The sequence below is a fragment of the Oncorhynchus tshawytscha genome, unplaced genomic scaffold, assembly GCF_018296145.1.
Source record: "Oncorhynchus tshawytscha isolate Ot180627B unplaced genomic scaffold, Otsh_v2.0 Un_scaffold_7219_pilon_pilon, whole genome shotgun sequence".
NCBI lineage: Eukaryota > Metazoa > Chordata > Actinopteri > Salmoniformes > Salmonidae > Oncorhynchus > Oncorhynchus tshawytscha.
In genome coordinates, this window is record NW_024609719.1 from 285,624 (window position 1) to 300,631 (window position 15,008).

Sequence of the window (15,008 nt, forward strand, 5' to 3'; positions counted from 1 at the left end):
CGAGTACAGTATATACATATGAGATGAGTATGTAAACAAAGTGGCATAGTTAAAGTGGCTAGTGATACATGTATTACATAAGGATGCAGTCGATGATATAGAGTACAGTATCTACGTATGCATATGAGATGAATAATGTAGGGTAAGTAACATTATATAAGGTAGCATTGTTTAAAGTGGCTAGTGATATATTTACATCATTTCCCATCAATTCCCATTATTAAAGTGGCTGGAGTTGAGATGTTTGTTCATTAATAATAATGAACAAACAAATAACATGAGAATAAGAACAATAATAATGAATTGAATTGAACAATATGTTAATTCACCTTATACATCCCACACATCAGCTACCTCTTGGTTCCTGGTTGAAGACTCGTCCTACATCGTAAAGAGCTGGTAGGCTTTCTCATTCGACCATTCCAGTGTTTAATTGCTATATTATATTTACTTCGCCACTACGGCCTATTTATGGCCTTCACCTCCCTTATCTCACCTCATTTGCACACACTGTATATAGTATACCACTGTACATGGACTTTTCTATTGTGTTATTGACTGTACGTTTTGTTTATTCCATGTGTAACTTTGTGTTGTTGTTTGTGTCGTACTGCTTTGCTTTATCTTGGCCAGGTCGCTGTTGTAAATGAGAATTTGTTCTCAACTCTCCTACCTGGTTAAATACAGGTGTTCTCAACTCTCCTACCTGGTTAAATAAAGGTGTTCTCAACTCTCCTACCTGGTTACATAAAGGTGTTCTCAACTCTCCTACCTGGTTACATAAAGGTGTTCTCAACTCTCCTACCTGGTTACATAAAGGTGTTCTCAACTCTCCTACCTGGTTAAATACAGGTGTACTCACCTCTCCTACCTGGTTAAATAAAGGTGTTCTCAACCCTCCTACCTGGTTAAATAAAGGTGTTCTCAACCCTCCTACCTGGTTAAATACAGGTGTTCTCAACCCTCCTACCTGGTTAAATAAAGGTGTTCTCAACCCTCCTACATGGTTAAATAAAGGTGTTCTCACCTCTCCTACCTGGTTAAATAAAGGTGTTCTCAACCCTCCTACCTGGTTAAATACAGGTGTTCTCACCTCTCCTACCTGGTTAAATAAAGGTGTTCTCAACCCTCCTACCTGGTTAATTACAGGTGTTCTCACCTCTCCTACCTGGTTAAATACAGGTGTTCTCACCTCTCCTACCTGGTTAAATAAAGGTGTTCTCAACCCTCCTACCTGGTTAAATAAAGGTGTTCTCAACTCTCCTACCTGGTTAAATAAAGGTGTTCTCACCTCTCCTACCTGGTTAAATACAGGTGTTCTCACCTCTCCTACCTGGTTAAATACAGGTATTCTCACCCCTCCTACCTGGTTAAATAAAGGTGTTCTCACCCCTCCTACCTGGTTAAATAAAGGTGTTCTCAACCCTCCTACCTGGTTAAATAAAGGTGTTCTCAACCCTCCTACCTGGTTAAATAAAGGTGTTCTCAACACTTCTACCTGGTTAAATAAAGGTGTTCTCACCTCTCCTACCTGGTTAAATAAAGGTGTACTCACCTCTCCTACCTGGTTAAATAAAGGTGTTCTCAACCCTCCTACCTGGTTAAATACAGGTGTTCTCACCTCTCCTACCTGGTTAAATAAAGGTGTACTCACCTCTCCTACCTGGTTAAATAAAGGTGTTCTCAACCCTCCTACCTGGTTAAATAAAGGTGTTCTCACTTCTCCTACCTGGTTAAATAAAGGTGTTCTCAACTAGCCTACCTGGTTAAATAAAGGTGTTCTCAACCCTCCTACCTGGTTAATTACAGGTGTTCTCACCTCTCCTACCTGGTTAAATAAAGGTGTTCTCAACCCTCCTACCTGGTTAATTACAGGTGTTCTCACCTATCCTACCTGGTTAAATACAGGTGTTCTCACCTCTCCTACCTGGTTAAATAAAGGTGTTCTCAACCCTCCTTCCTGGTTAAATAAAGGTGTTCTCAACCCTCCTACCTGGTTAAATGGTTAAATAAAGGTGTTCTCACCTGTCCTACCTGGTTGCGTTTCAGGATGTGATTTGATGGAATAATAATTGTAATGTGTGTAAAACAGGACATACGCTCTAGAACCTCTAGAACCATCCTACCAATGAAAGATAATGGAATATATTATTCCAGCCTGCTATCCAGGCTGTATCACAACCTGGCGGGATTGGCCCAGCGTCGTCCGGGTTTGGCCGGTGTAGGCCGTCATTGTAAATAACAATTTGTTCTTAATTGACTTGTCTAGTTAAATAAAAGTTAAATAAATAAAAAATGTTTTAACAAATGAACAGAATCAGTTTTAGTCTTCAATATTCTCCAGTTTCCTGGACCCACATTCTTTCTAATGCTGACTAAAAACATTTTCAATGTCAGTCAAAGAGAGGAGATATGACTGGGTTTATTATGCCATTTTACATAGACAAACGGAGAATCATATATGAGACAACAGCACCCCCTGTGGTCAAATCCCCACATCACACTCACACACAGAATCATATGTGAGTCAACAGCACCCCCTGTGGTCAAATCCCCACATCACACTCACACACAGAATCATATGTGAGTCAACAGCACCCCCTGTGGTCAAATCCCCACATTACACTCACACACAGAATCATATGTGATACAACACCACCCCCTGTGGTCAAATCCCCACATCACACTCACACACAGAATCATATGTGAGTCAACAGCACCCCCTGTGGTCAAATCCCCACATCACACTCACACACAGAATCATATGTGATACAACAGCACCCCCTCTGGTCAAATCCCCACATTACACTCACACACAGAATCATATGTGATACAACAGCACCCCCTCTGGTCAAATCCCCACATTACACTCACAAACAGGATCATATGTAAGGCTAAATGATTATTTTTTTTAAATTACATGTTTTTTAAAATACTTTTTCGTATTTTTGCAACCAACATTAATCAACATTATAGATGTCAAATGTCATTATAGGTCAATGTCTGGAAAATCAGAAAATATATGAAATCTGAATATACACTCAGTGGCCAGTTTATTAGGTACACCATCCTGTACACGAAAATGGTTAGCTCCTAGTGAGTCACGTGGCTGTTGCTTGCTATATAAAGCAGGAAGACAGGCATGGAGACTTTCATGAGGGTGGTACTAGATGACCTAATAAACTGTCCACTTCAATGGTTTTTAAACAAAACAATAAAAACAACAACAGAGACAATCCTAATAATAATATTCACAGATAATCACAGATAATCATAATATTCACATATAATCACAGATAATCACAGATAATCACAGATAATCACAGATAATCACAGATAATCATAATATTCACAGATAATCACAGATAATCACAGATAATCACAGATAATCACAGATAATCATAGATAACCATAATATTCACAGATAATCACAGATAACCATAATATTCACATATACTCGTAATGATCACAGATAATCACAGATAATCACAGATAATCACAGATAATCATAGATAACCATAATATTCACAGATAATCACAGATAATCACAGATAATCATAATATTCACAGATAATCATAGATAACCATAATATTCACAGATACTCATAATGATCACAGATAATGACCATCTTTACAATTTCATAACAATTCAACACTCATCAACTTCCTGAACAGTTATTTTGTAAGTTTTTTCCCCATTTTTTTCATCACCACCCTGATCATTAACTGCTTCAGATACAAGGGTATCTGTATTGATTTGTAATGATCCCTCTGGTGGTGTTGAAGATTGTGTTGAAGGTCGTGTTGGAGGTGGTGATGGAGTTGGTGTTGGACGTTTATGTAAATGATCAATTATGTCAAAAGCTAAATCCGATATTTAATCCCAATCAAATGTACGATCGTCTCCTACTGCCCCCTCACCTCTCTGAGTCTCTGGAACGGACACTGGTGGGTTATTTCCCCCGCATCACTATTTACCCTAGGGTCTTTATTCTGGTCTTTATTTGTTGTCTGAGTAAGGGGTATTATTTTGCTCACTTTTTGAGACTCTTCAGCTATTTACCCTAGGGTCTTTATTCTGGTCTTTATTTGTTGTCTGAGTAAGGGGTATTATTACGAGACACATACTCTTCAGCTATTTACCCTAGGGTCTTTATTCTGGTCTTTATTTGTTGTCTGAGTAGGGGTATTATTTTGCTTTACGAGACACATACTCTTCAGCTATTTACCCTAGGGTCTTTATTCTGGTCTTTATTCGTTGTCTGAGTAGGGGTATTATTACGAGACACATACTCTTCAGCTATTTACCCTAGGGTCTTTATTCTGGTCTTTATTTGTTGTCTGAGTAGGGGTATTACGAGACACATACTCTTCAGCTATTTACCCTAGGGTCTTTATTCTGGTCTTTATTTGTTGTCTGAGTAAGGGGTATTATTTTGCTCACTTCACGAGACACATACTCTTCAGCTATTTACCCTAGGGTCTTTATTCTGGTCTTTATTTGTTGTCTGAGTAGGGGGTATTACGAGACACATACTCTTCAGCTATTTACCCTAGGGTCTTTATTCTGGTCTTTATTTGTTGTCTGAGTAAGGGGTATTACGAGACACATACTCTTCAGCTATTTACCCTAGGGTCTTTATTCTGGTCTTTATTTGTTGTCTGAGTAAGGGGTATTATTTTGCGCACTTTAGGAGGCACATACTCTTCAGCTATTTACCCTAGGGTCTTTATTCTGGTCTTTATTTGTTGTCTGAGTAGGGGTATTATTTTGCTCACTTTACGAGAAACATACTCTTCAGCTATTTACCCTAGGGTCTTTATTCTGGTCTTTATTTGTTGTCTGAGTAGGGGGTATTATTTTGCTTTACGAGACACATACTCTTCAGCTATTTACCCTAGGGTCTTTATTCTGGTCTTTATTTGTTGTCTGAGTAGGGGGTATTACGAGACACATACTCTTCAGCTATTTACCCTAGGGTCTTTATTCTGGTCTTTATTTGTTGTCTGAGTAGGGGGTATTACGAGACACATACTCTTCAGCTATTTACCCTAGGGTCTTTATTCTGGTCTTTATTTGTTGTCTGAGTAGGGGGTATTATGAGACACATACTCTTCAGCTATTTACCCTAGGGTCTTTATTCTGGTCTTTATTTGTTGTTTGTTGTCTCAGCTATTTACCCTAGGGTCTTTATTCTGGTCTTTATTTGTTGTCTGAGTAAGGGGTATTACGAGACACATACTCTTCAGCTATTTACCCTAGGGTCTTTATTCTGGTCTTTATTTGTTGTCTGAGTATTTGTTGTCTGGGGTATTACGAGACACATACTCTTCAGCTATTTACCCTAGGGTCTTTATTCTGGTCTTTATTTGTTGTCTGAGTAGGGGGTATTATTACGAGACACATACTCTTCAGCTATTTACCCTAGGGTCTTTATTCTGGTCTTTATTTGTTGTCTGAGTAAGGGGTATTATTACGAGACACATACTCTTCAGCTATTTACCCTAGGGTCTTTATTCTGGTCTTTATTTGTTGTCTGAGTAGGGGGTATTACGAGACACATACTCTTCAGCTATTTACCCTAGGGTCTTTATTCTGGTCTTTATTTGTTGTCTGAGTAAGGGGTATTATTACGAGACACATACTCTTCAGCTATTTACCCTAGGGTCTTTATTCTGGTCTTTATTTGTTGTCTGAGTAGGGGTATTACGAGACACATACTCTTCAGCTATTTACCCTAGGGTCTTTATTCTGGTCTTTATTTGTTGTCTGAGTAAGGGGTATTATTACGAGACACATACTCTTCAGCTATTTACCCTAGGGTCTTTATTCTGGTCTTTATTTGTTGTCTGAGTAGGGGGTATTACGAGACACATACTCTTCAGCTATTTACCCTAGGGTCTTTATTCTGGTCTTTATTTGTTGTCTGAGTAAGGGGTATTACGAGACACATACTCTTCAGCTATTTACCCTAGGGTCTTTATTCTGGTCTTTATTTGTTGTCTGAGTAGGGGTATTATTTTGCTTTACGAGACACATACTCTTCAGCTATTTACCCTAGGGTCTTTATTCTGGTCTTTATTTGTTGTCTGAGTAGGGGTATTATTACGAGACACATACTCTTCAGCTATTTACCCTAGGGTCTTTATTCTGGTCTTTATTTGTTGTCTGAGTAGGGGTATTACGAGACACATACTCTTCAGCTATTTACCCTAGGGTCTTTATTCTGGTCTTTATTTGTTGTCTGAGTAGGGGTATTACGAGACACATACTCTTCAGCTATTTACCCTAGGGTCTTTATTCTGGTCTTTATTTGTTGTCTGAGTAGGGGTATTACGAGACACATACTCTTCAGCTATTTACCCTAGGGTCTTTATTCTGGTCTTTATTTGTTGTCTGAGTAGGGGTATTACGAGACACATACTCTTCAGCTATTTACCCTAGGGTCTTTATTCTGGTCTTTATTTGTTGTCTGAGTAGGGGGTATTATTACGAGACACATACTCTTCAGCTATTTACCCTAGGGTCTTTATTCTGGTCTTTATTTGTTGTCTGAGTAGGGGGTATTATTACGAGACACATACTCTTCAGCTATTTACCCTAGGGTCTTTATTCTGGTCTTTATTTGTTGTCTGAGTAGGGGGTATTATTACGAGACACATACTCTTCAGCTATTTACCCTAGGGTCTTTATTCTGGTCTTTATTTGTTGTCTGAGTAGGGGGTATTACGAGACACATACTCTTCAGCTATTTACCCTAGGGTCTTTATTCTGGTCTTTATTTGTTGTCTGAGTAGGGGGTATTATTACGAGACACATACTCTTCAGCTATTTACCCTAGGGTCTTTATTCTGGTCTTTATTTGTTGTCTGAGTAGGGGGTATTACGAGACACATACTCTTCAGCTATTTACCCTAGGGTCTTTATTCTGGTCTTTATTTGTTGTCTGAGTAGGGGGTATTACGAGACACATACTCTTCAGCTATTTACCCTAGGGTCTTTATTCTGGTCTTTATTTGTTGTCTGAGTAGGGGGTATTATTTTGCTTTACGAGACACATACTCTTCAGCTATTTACCCTAGGGTCTTTATTCTGGTCTTTATTTGTTGTCTGAGTAAGGGGTATTATTACGAGACACATACTCTTCAGCTATTTACCCTAGGGTCTTTATTCTGGTCTTTATTTGTTGTCTGAGTAAGGGGTATTATTACGAGACACATACTCTTCAGCTATTTACCCTAGGGTCTTTATTCTGGTCTTTATTTGTTGTCTGAGTAGGGGGTATTACGAGACACATACTCTTCAGCTATTTACCCTAGGGTCTTTATTCTGGTCTTTATTTGTTGTCTGAGTAGGGGGTATTACGAGACACATACTCTTCAGCTATTTACCCTAGGGTCTTTATTCTGGTCTTTATTTGTTGTCTGAGTAGGGGGTATTACGAGACACATACTCTTCAGCTATTTACCCTAGGGTCTTTATTCTGGTCTTTATTTGTTGTCTGAGTAGGGGGTATTATTACGAGACACATACTCTTCAGCTATTTACCCTAGGGTCTTTATTCTGGTCTTTATTTGTTGTCTGAGTGAGGGGTATTATTACGAGACACATACTCTTCAGCTATTTACCCTAGGGTCTTTATTCTGGTCTTTATTTGTTGTCTGAGTAGGGGTATTATTACGAGACACATACTCTTCAGCTATTTACCCTAGGGTCTTTATTCTGGTCTTTATTTGTTGTCTGAGTAGGGGGTATTACGAGACACATACTCTTCAGCTATTTACCCTAGGGTCTTTATTCTGGTCTTTATTTGTTGTCTGAGTAGGGGGTATTACGAGACACATACTCTTCAGCTATTTACCCTAGGGTCTTTATTCTGGTCTTTATTTGTTGTCTGAGTAGGGGGTATTATTTTGCTCTTCAGCTTTTCTCCTTTAAAATGTCTCTCATTGTAATTTCAGTTTGTTCTCCTCAAATAAATTTATGTGACAACAACAAGTCTCACAAAATGTAACACAACAGTGAGTATTGTGATCACTCCGACTCTCAGACGCTTTCTGACTCTCAGACGAGTTCTGACTCTCAGACGCGTTCTGACTCTCAGACGAGTTCTGACTCCCAGACGCGTTCTGACTCTCAGACGCGTTCTGACTCTCAGACGCGTTCTGACTCTCAGACGCATTCTGACTCTCAGACGAGTTCTGACTCCCAGACGAGTTCTGACTCTCAGACGCATTCTGACTCTCAGACGCATTCTGACTCCCAGACGAGTTCTGACTCCCAGACGCGTTCTGACTCTCAGACGAGTTCTGACTCTCAGACGCATTCTGACTCTCAGACGCATTCTGACTCCCAGACGAGTTCTGACTCCCAGACGCGTTCTGACTCTCAGACGAGTTCTGACTCTCAGACGAGTTCTGACTCCCAGACGCGTTCTGACTCTCAGACGAGTTCTGACTCTCAGACGCGTTCTGACTCTCAGACGAGTTCTGACTCTCAGACAGGTTCTGACTCCCAGACGGGTTCCGACTCTCAGACGGGTTCTGACTCTCAGACGGGTTCTGACTCTCAGACGGGTTCTGACTCTCAGACGCGTTCTGACTCTCAGACGAGTTCTGACTCTCAGACAGGTTCTGACTCCCAGACGGGTTCCGACTCTCAGACGGGTTCTGACTCTCAGACGGGTTCTGACTCTCAGACGGGTTCTGGCTCCCAGACGGTTTCTGACTCTCAGACGTGTTCAGAGGTTGATATCCATTGTTCTGACCATCACACCACCTCCTACAACCTTTAGCACAGCAGCGAGGTATGATAGACAGAATCAACATAACAGCAACACCCAGCGCAAACCAACAACCTGAAAGACAATGATGACAAACACATTAGTATTGTAGGATGGCTTCTGTCAAACTGTCTTTCACAACTTGTTGATTTAGGGGGCGGGACTTCATTTAGAGGGCGGGACTTCATTTAGGGGGCGGGACTTCATTTAGTGGGCGGGACTTCACACTAGGATGTAAATATTCAGAGCAGCTTTGATTTGTAGGTCTTTAGAGCCAAGACTCACAGTTGGAGACACTTTACTGACTTATAGTTCATGTCAGGTTTAATCTGACAAACTGTATTTCATACCTCTAATTTAATTACCTAGCGTTATTACCTCCTGCCATGCATCTTTTGGGTTACTTGCTGTTCAAAATCATTCAGAACTAATTATTATAGATGATGACGACCCCGTAGCAGCATAACTATCACCACATCCCCTCTTCAGAAATCTAACTAATTATTATAGATGATGACGACCCGTAGCAGCATAACTATCACCACATCCCCTCTTCAGAAATCTAACTAATTATTATAGATGATGACGACCCCGTAGCAGCATAACTATCACCACATCCCCTCTTCAGAAATCTAACTAATTATTATAGATGATGACGACCCGTAGCAGCATAACTACCACCACATCCCCTCTTCAGAAATCTGTAGCAGTAAATGACAAGAATAGAAGAATACGAGACGGCCTACAGGGAGGAGGTGAGGGCCCTCGGAGTGTGGTGTCAGGACAATAACCTCACACTCAACGTCAACAAAACTAAGGAGATGATTGTGGACTTCAGGAAACAGCAGAGGGAACACCCCCATCCACATCGATGGAACAGTAGTGGAGAGGGTAGCAAGTTTTAAGTTCCTCGGCATACACATCACAGACAAACTGAATTGGTCCACTCACACAGACAGCATCGTGAAGAAGGCGCAGCAGCGCCTCTTCAACCTCAGGAGGCTGAAGAAATTCGGCTTGTCACCAAAAGCACTCACAAACTTCTACAGATGCACAATCGAGAGCATCCTGGCGGGCTGTATCACCGCCTGGTATGGCAACTGCACCGCCCTCAACCGTAAGGCTCTCCAGAGGGTAGTGAGGTCTGCACAACGCATCACCGGGGCAAACTACCTGCCCTCCAGGACACCTACACCACCCGATGCTACAGGAAGGCCATAAAGATCATCAAGGACATCAACCACCCGAGCCACTGCCTGTTCACCCCGCAGTCATCCAGAAGGCGAGGTCAGTACAGGTGCATCAAAGCTGGGACCGAGAGACTGAAAAACAGCTTCTATCTCAAGGCCATCAGACTGTTAAACAGCCACCACTAACATTGAGTGGCTGCTGCCAACACACTGTCAATGACACTGACTCTACTCCAGCCACTTTAATAATGGGAATTGATGGGAAATGATGTAAATATATCACTAGCCACTTTAAACAATGCTACCTTATATAATGTTACTTACCCTACATTATTCATCTCATATGCATACGTTGATACTGTACTCTATATCATCGACTGCATCCTTATGTAATACATGTATCACTAGCCACTTTAACTATGCCACTTGGTTTACATACTCATCTCATATGTATATACTGTACTCGATATCATCTACTGTATCTTGCCTATGCTGCTCTGTACCATCACTCATTCATATATCCTTATGTACATATTCTTTATCCCCTTACACTGTGTATAAGACAGTAGTTTTTTGGAATTGTTGGTTAGATTACTTGTTGGTTATTACTGCATTGTCGGAACTAGAAGCACAAGCATTTCGCTACACTCGCATTAACATCTGCTAACCATGTGTATGTGACAAATAAAATTTGATTTGATTTGATTATTTGATTTGACAGCTCGTGCCCTGAGCAGACATAGAGAGAGAGAGAGAGACAGACAGAGAGAGAGACAGAGAGACAGAGAGAGAGACAGAGAGACATAGAGAGACAGAGAGAGATACTGACAGACAGACAGACATAGAGAGATACTGACAGACAGACAGCTCGTGCCCTGAGGGTAGTAAATCTCTATCCCTCGCTTGTGTGTTGCGTGTTTAATTTAACCTTTATTTAACTAGTCAGTTAACAAATTATTATTTTACAATGACGGCCTATCCTGACCAAATCCTATCCCGGCCGGTTGTGATACAGCCTGGAATCGAACCAGGGTCTGTAGTGACGCCTCTAGCACTGAGAAGCACACAGGAGCCCTGTGTGTGTGTGTGTGTGTGTGTGTGTGTGTGTTATTGTAATAGTCCTATTGATGGGTCGTAACAAGGTCGATGTATCCTACAGGGCTGTGACTATGATCATGACAATCAGAGAACAAACAAATAACATGAGAATAAGAACAATAATAATGAATTGAACAATATGTTAATTCACCTTATACATCCCACACATCAGCTACCTCTTGGCTCCTCGCTGAAGACTCGTCCTACATCGTAAAGAGCTGGTACCACTCCAACCCACACATTAGCTACCTCTTGGCTCCTCGCTGAAGACTCGTCCTACATCGTAAAGAGCTGGTACCACTCCAACCCACACATCAGCTACCTCTTGGCTCCTCGCTGAAGACTCGTCCTACATCGTAAAGAGCTGGTACCACTCCATCCCACACATCAGCTACCTCTTGGCTCCTCGCTGAAGACTCGTCCTACATCGTAAAGAGCTGGTACCACTCCATCCCACACATCAGCTACCTCTTGGCTCGCTGAAGACTCGTCCTACATCGTAAAGAGCTGGTACCACTCCATCCCACACATTAGCTACCTCTTGGCTCCTCGTTGAAGACTGTCCTACATCGTAAAGAGCTGGTACCACTCCATCCCACACATCAGCTACCTCTTGGCTCCTCGCTGAAGACTCGTCCTACATCGTAAAGAGCTGGTACCACTCCAACCACACATCAGCTACCTCTTGGCTCCTCGCTGAAGACTCGTCCTACATCGTAAAGAGCTGGTACCACTCCATCCCACACATTAGCTACCTCTTGGCTCCTCGCTGAAGACTCGTCCTACATCGTAAAGAGCTGGTACCACTCCATCCCACACATTAGCTACCTCTTGGCTCCTCGCTGAAGACTCGTCCTACATCGTAAAGAGCTGGTACCACTCCATCCCACACATTAGCTACCTCTTGGCTCCTCGCTGAAGACTCGTCCTACATCGTAAAGAGCTGGTACCACTCCATCCCACACATTAGCTACCTCTTGGCTCCTCGCTGAAGACTCGTCCTACATCGTAAAGAGCTGGTACCACTCCAACCCACACATCAGCTACCTCTTGCTCCTCGCTGAAGACTTGTCCCACATCGTAAAGAGCTGGTACCACTCCATCCCACACATCAGCTACCTCTTGGCCTCGCTGAAGAGTCCTACATCAAAGAGCTGGTAGGCGTTACAGAACATGAACGGGCAACTGAGTCTGTTTCAAGACGTCATTTCATAGATCTTGTTTTAGTTTACTGTGGAGCCCCTAGACCCTACACTCTACATGCCTCAGTTGCCTCCTTTGTCCCACCTCACACACACGCGGTGACTTCACCCAGCAGAGATACAACCTCTCTTATCATCACTCAGTGCTTACTTCCACTGTACCCGCACCCCACCATGCCCCTGTCTGCACATTATGTCCTAAATCTATTCTATCACATCCAGAAATCTGCTCCTTTTATTCTCTGGCCACTAGATGACCAGTTTTGATAGCTTTTAGCCGTTCCCTCATCCTACTCCTCCTCTGTTCTTGTGATGTGATGTGGAGGTTAACCCAGGCCCTGCGGGTCCCCAGGCGCTCTCATTTGTTGACTTCTGTAACTGTAAAAGCCTTGGGTTCCATGCATGTTAACATCAGAAACCTCCTCCCTAAGTTTGTGTTATTCACTGCTTTAGCACACTCCGCCAACCCTGATGTCCTTGCTGTGTCTGAATCCTGGCTTAGAAAGGACACCAAAAAGTCTGAGATTTCCATCTTCCTCCAAGATAGAACTGACAAAGGGGGAGGAGTTGCAATCTACTGCAGAGAGAGCCTGCAGAGTAATGTCATACTTTCCAGGTCTGTGATCTGGCCAAACAGTTCGAGCTTCTAATTAAAAAAATTAATCTCTCCAGAAACAAGTCTCTCACTGTTGCCGCCTGTTATCGACCCCCCCTCCGCTCCCAGCTGTGCCCTGGACACCATATGTGAATTGATCGCCCCCATCTATCTTCAGAGTTTGTTCTGTTAGGTGACCTAAACTGGGATGTTTAACACCCCGTCCGCCCTACAATCTAAACTAGATTCCCTCAATCTCACACAAATTATCAAGGAACCTACCAGGTACAACCCTAAATCCGTCAACATGGGCACCCTCATAGATATCATCCTGACCAACTTGCCCTCCAAATACACCTCTGTTTTTTTCAATCAGGATCTCAGCGATCACTGCCTCATTGCCTGCATCCACTATGGGTTCGCGGTCAAACGACCTCCACTCATCACTGTCAAACGCTCCCTAAAACACTTCGGCCTTTCTAATCGACCTGGAAGGATATTGACCTCATCCCATCAGTCGAGGATGCCTGGTCGTTCTTTAAAAGTCATTTCCTCACCATCTTAAAACTTCTTAGCGCTAGGGGTCAGAATTATTATTCTTTTTTAAAATAACGTGCCCAACGTAAACTGACATTTTCTCTGGCCCAGATCGTAGAATATGCATATAATTTACAGATTAGGATAGAAAACACTCCAAAGTTTCCAAAGCTGTCAAAATATTGTCTGTGAGAACAAGAATACTTATTCTGCAAGCGAAAACCTGAGAAAATGAAACCTGGAAGTGATATTTAAAAAAAAATATTTGTTTCCTGGCCCGTCTAACCTCCATTTAAAGGGGTATCAACCAGATTCCTTTTCCAATGGCTTCCTCAGGCTGTGACCAGGCTTTAGACATAGTTTCAGGCTTTTATTTTGAAAAATGAACAAGTTTTTTCAAAAGTAGTCAAGTGTCCTGTGAATAGTTCCTGCGAGAGAGGGGCTCCCCAGGGGCTCCCCATTTTCCTTTATTTTCTTAAAATATTGCGCAACCCAAATGGCATTTTTTTGTGATAAAAGTAATATTTATCGAACAAAAAGAAGATTTGTTGTGTAACTGGGAGTCTCGTGAGTGAAAATGTCCGAAGATTATCTAAGGTAAGCGATTCATTTTATTGCTTTTCTGACTTTCGTGACCATGCTAATATATAATATAATAGCATCGAATATGTTTTGGGTCACTGTAAAGTCCATGGAGAAAAAGAGCACCTCCTCCCAGCTGCCCACTGCACTAAGGCTAGGTAACACAGGGTCCAGCCATCGATAAAAGACAATACTGTGCAGCTGTCTTCATAGACCTGGACAAGGCTTTCGACTCTGTCAATAACCGTATTCTTATCGGCAGACTCAACAGCCTTGGTTTCTCAAATGACTGCCATGCCTAGTTCACCTACTACTTCTCAGATAGAGTTCAGTGTTTAAAATCGGAGGACCTGTTGTTCGGACATCTGGCAGTCTTCACCTGCAGAGACTTCACACTAAAAGTCTTGTTGTTCTTGTTGTTCACTCATACTTCAAGTCTGAAACTTTGCACACACACTGCTGCCATCTTATGGACATCATCGGAATTACAACCAGATGAACTATGACCTTTCTGTTGCATTTCAAAGATGGTGGTAGATACGTTTTTTTCTTTGTATTTTCTTCTACCAAATCTAATGTGTTATATTCTCCTACATTCATTTCACATTTCCACAAACTTCAAAGTGTTTCCTTTCAAATGGTATCAATAATATGCATATCCTTGCTTCAGGGCCTGAGCTACAGGCAGTTAGATTTGGGTGTGTCATTTCGGAGAAAATTGGTAAAAAGGGGGTATCTCTATTAAACCCAGACGGGGCACACACCCACTCCCCTGAATAGCAGGCTATTGATTGGTTTGAAATGCAGTTAGCCACTGATGCCTTCCAAACCACTCATTGTTGAATTTGCAATTTGCAACTTGTTGTGTAATGTTTATGTCCAATGGCCGATGAGCACCGATACGTTTCATCTATAATTTCTCTTCATATGACAAGAATTAAAAAGGATTTGCCAGTAGATTGTCGACGTGATTCATGATGATGACTGCTAGCTTGCTAGCTAAGATTTGAAAGTATGATGT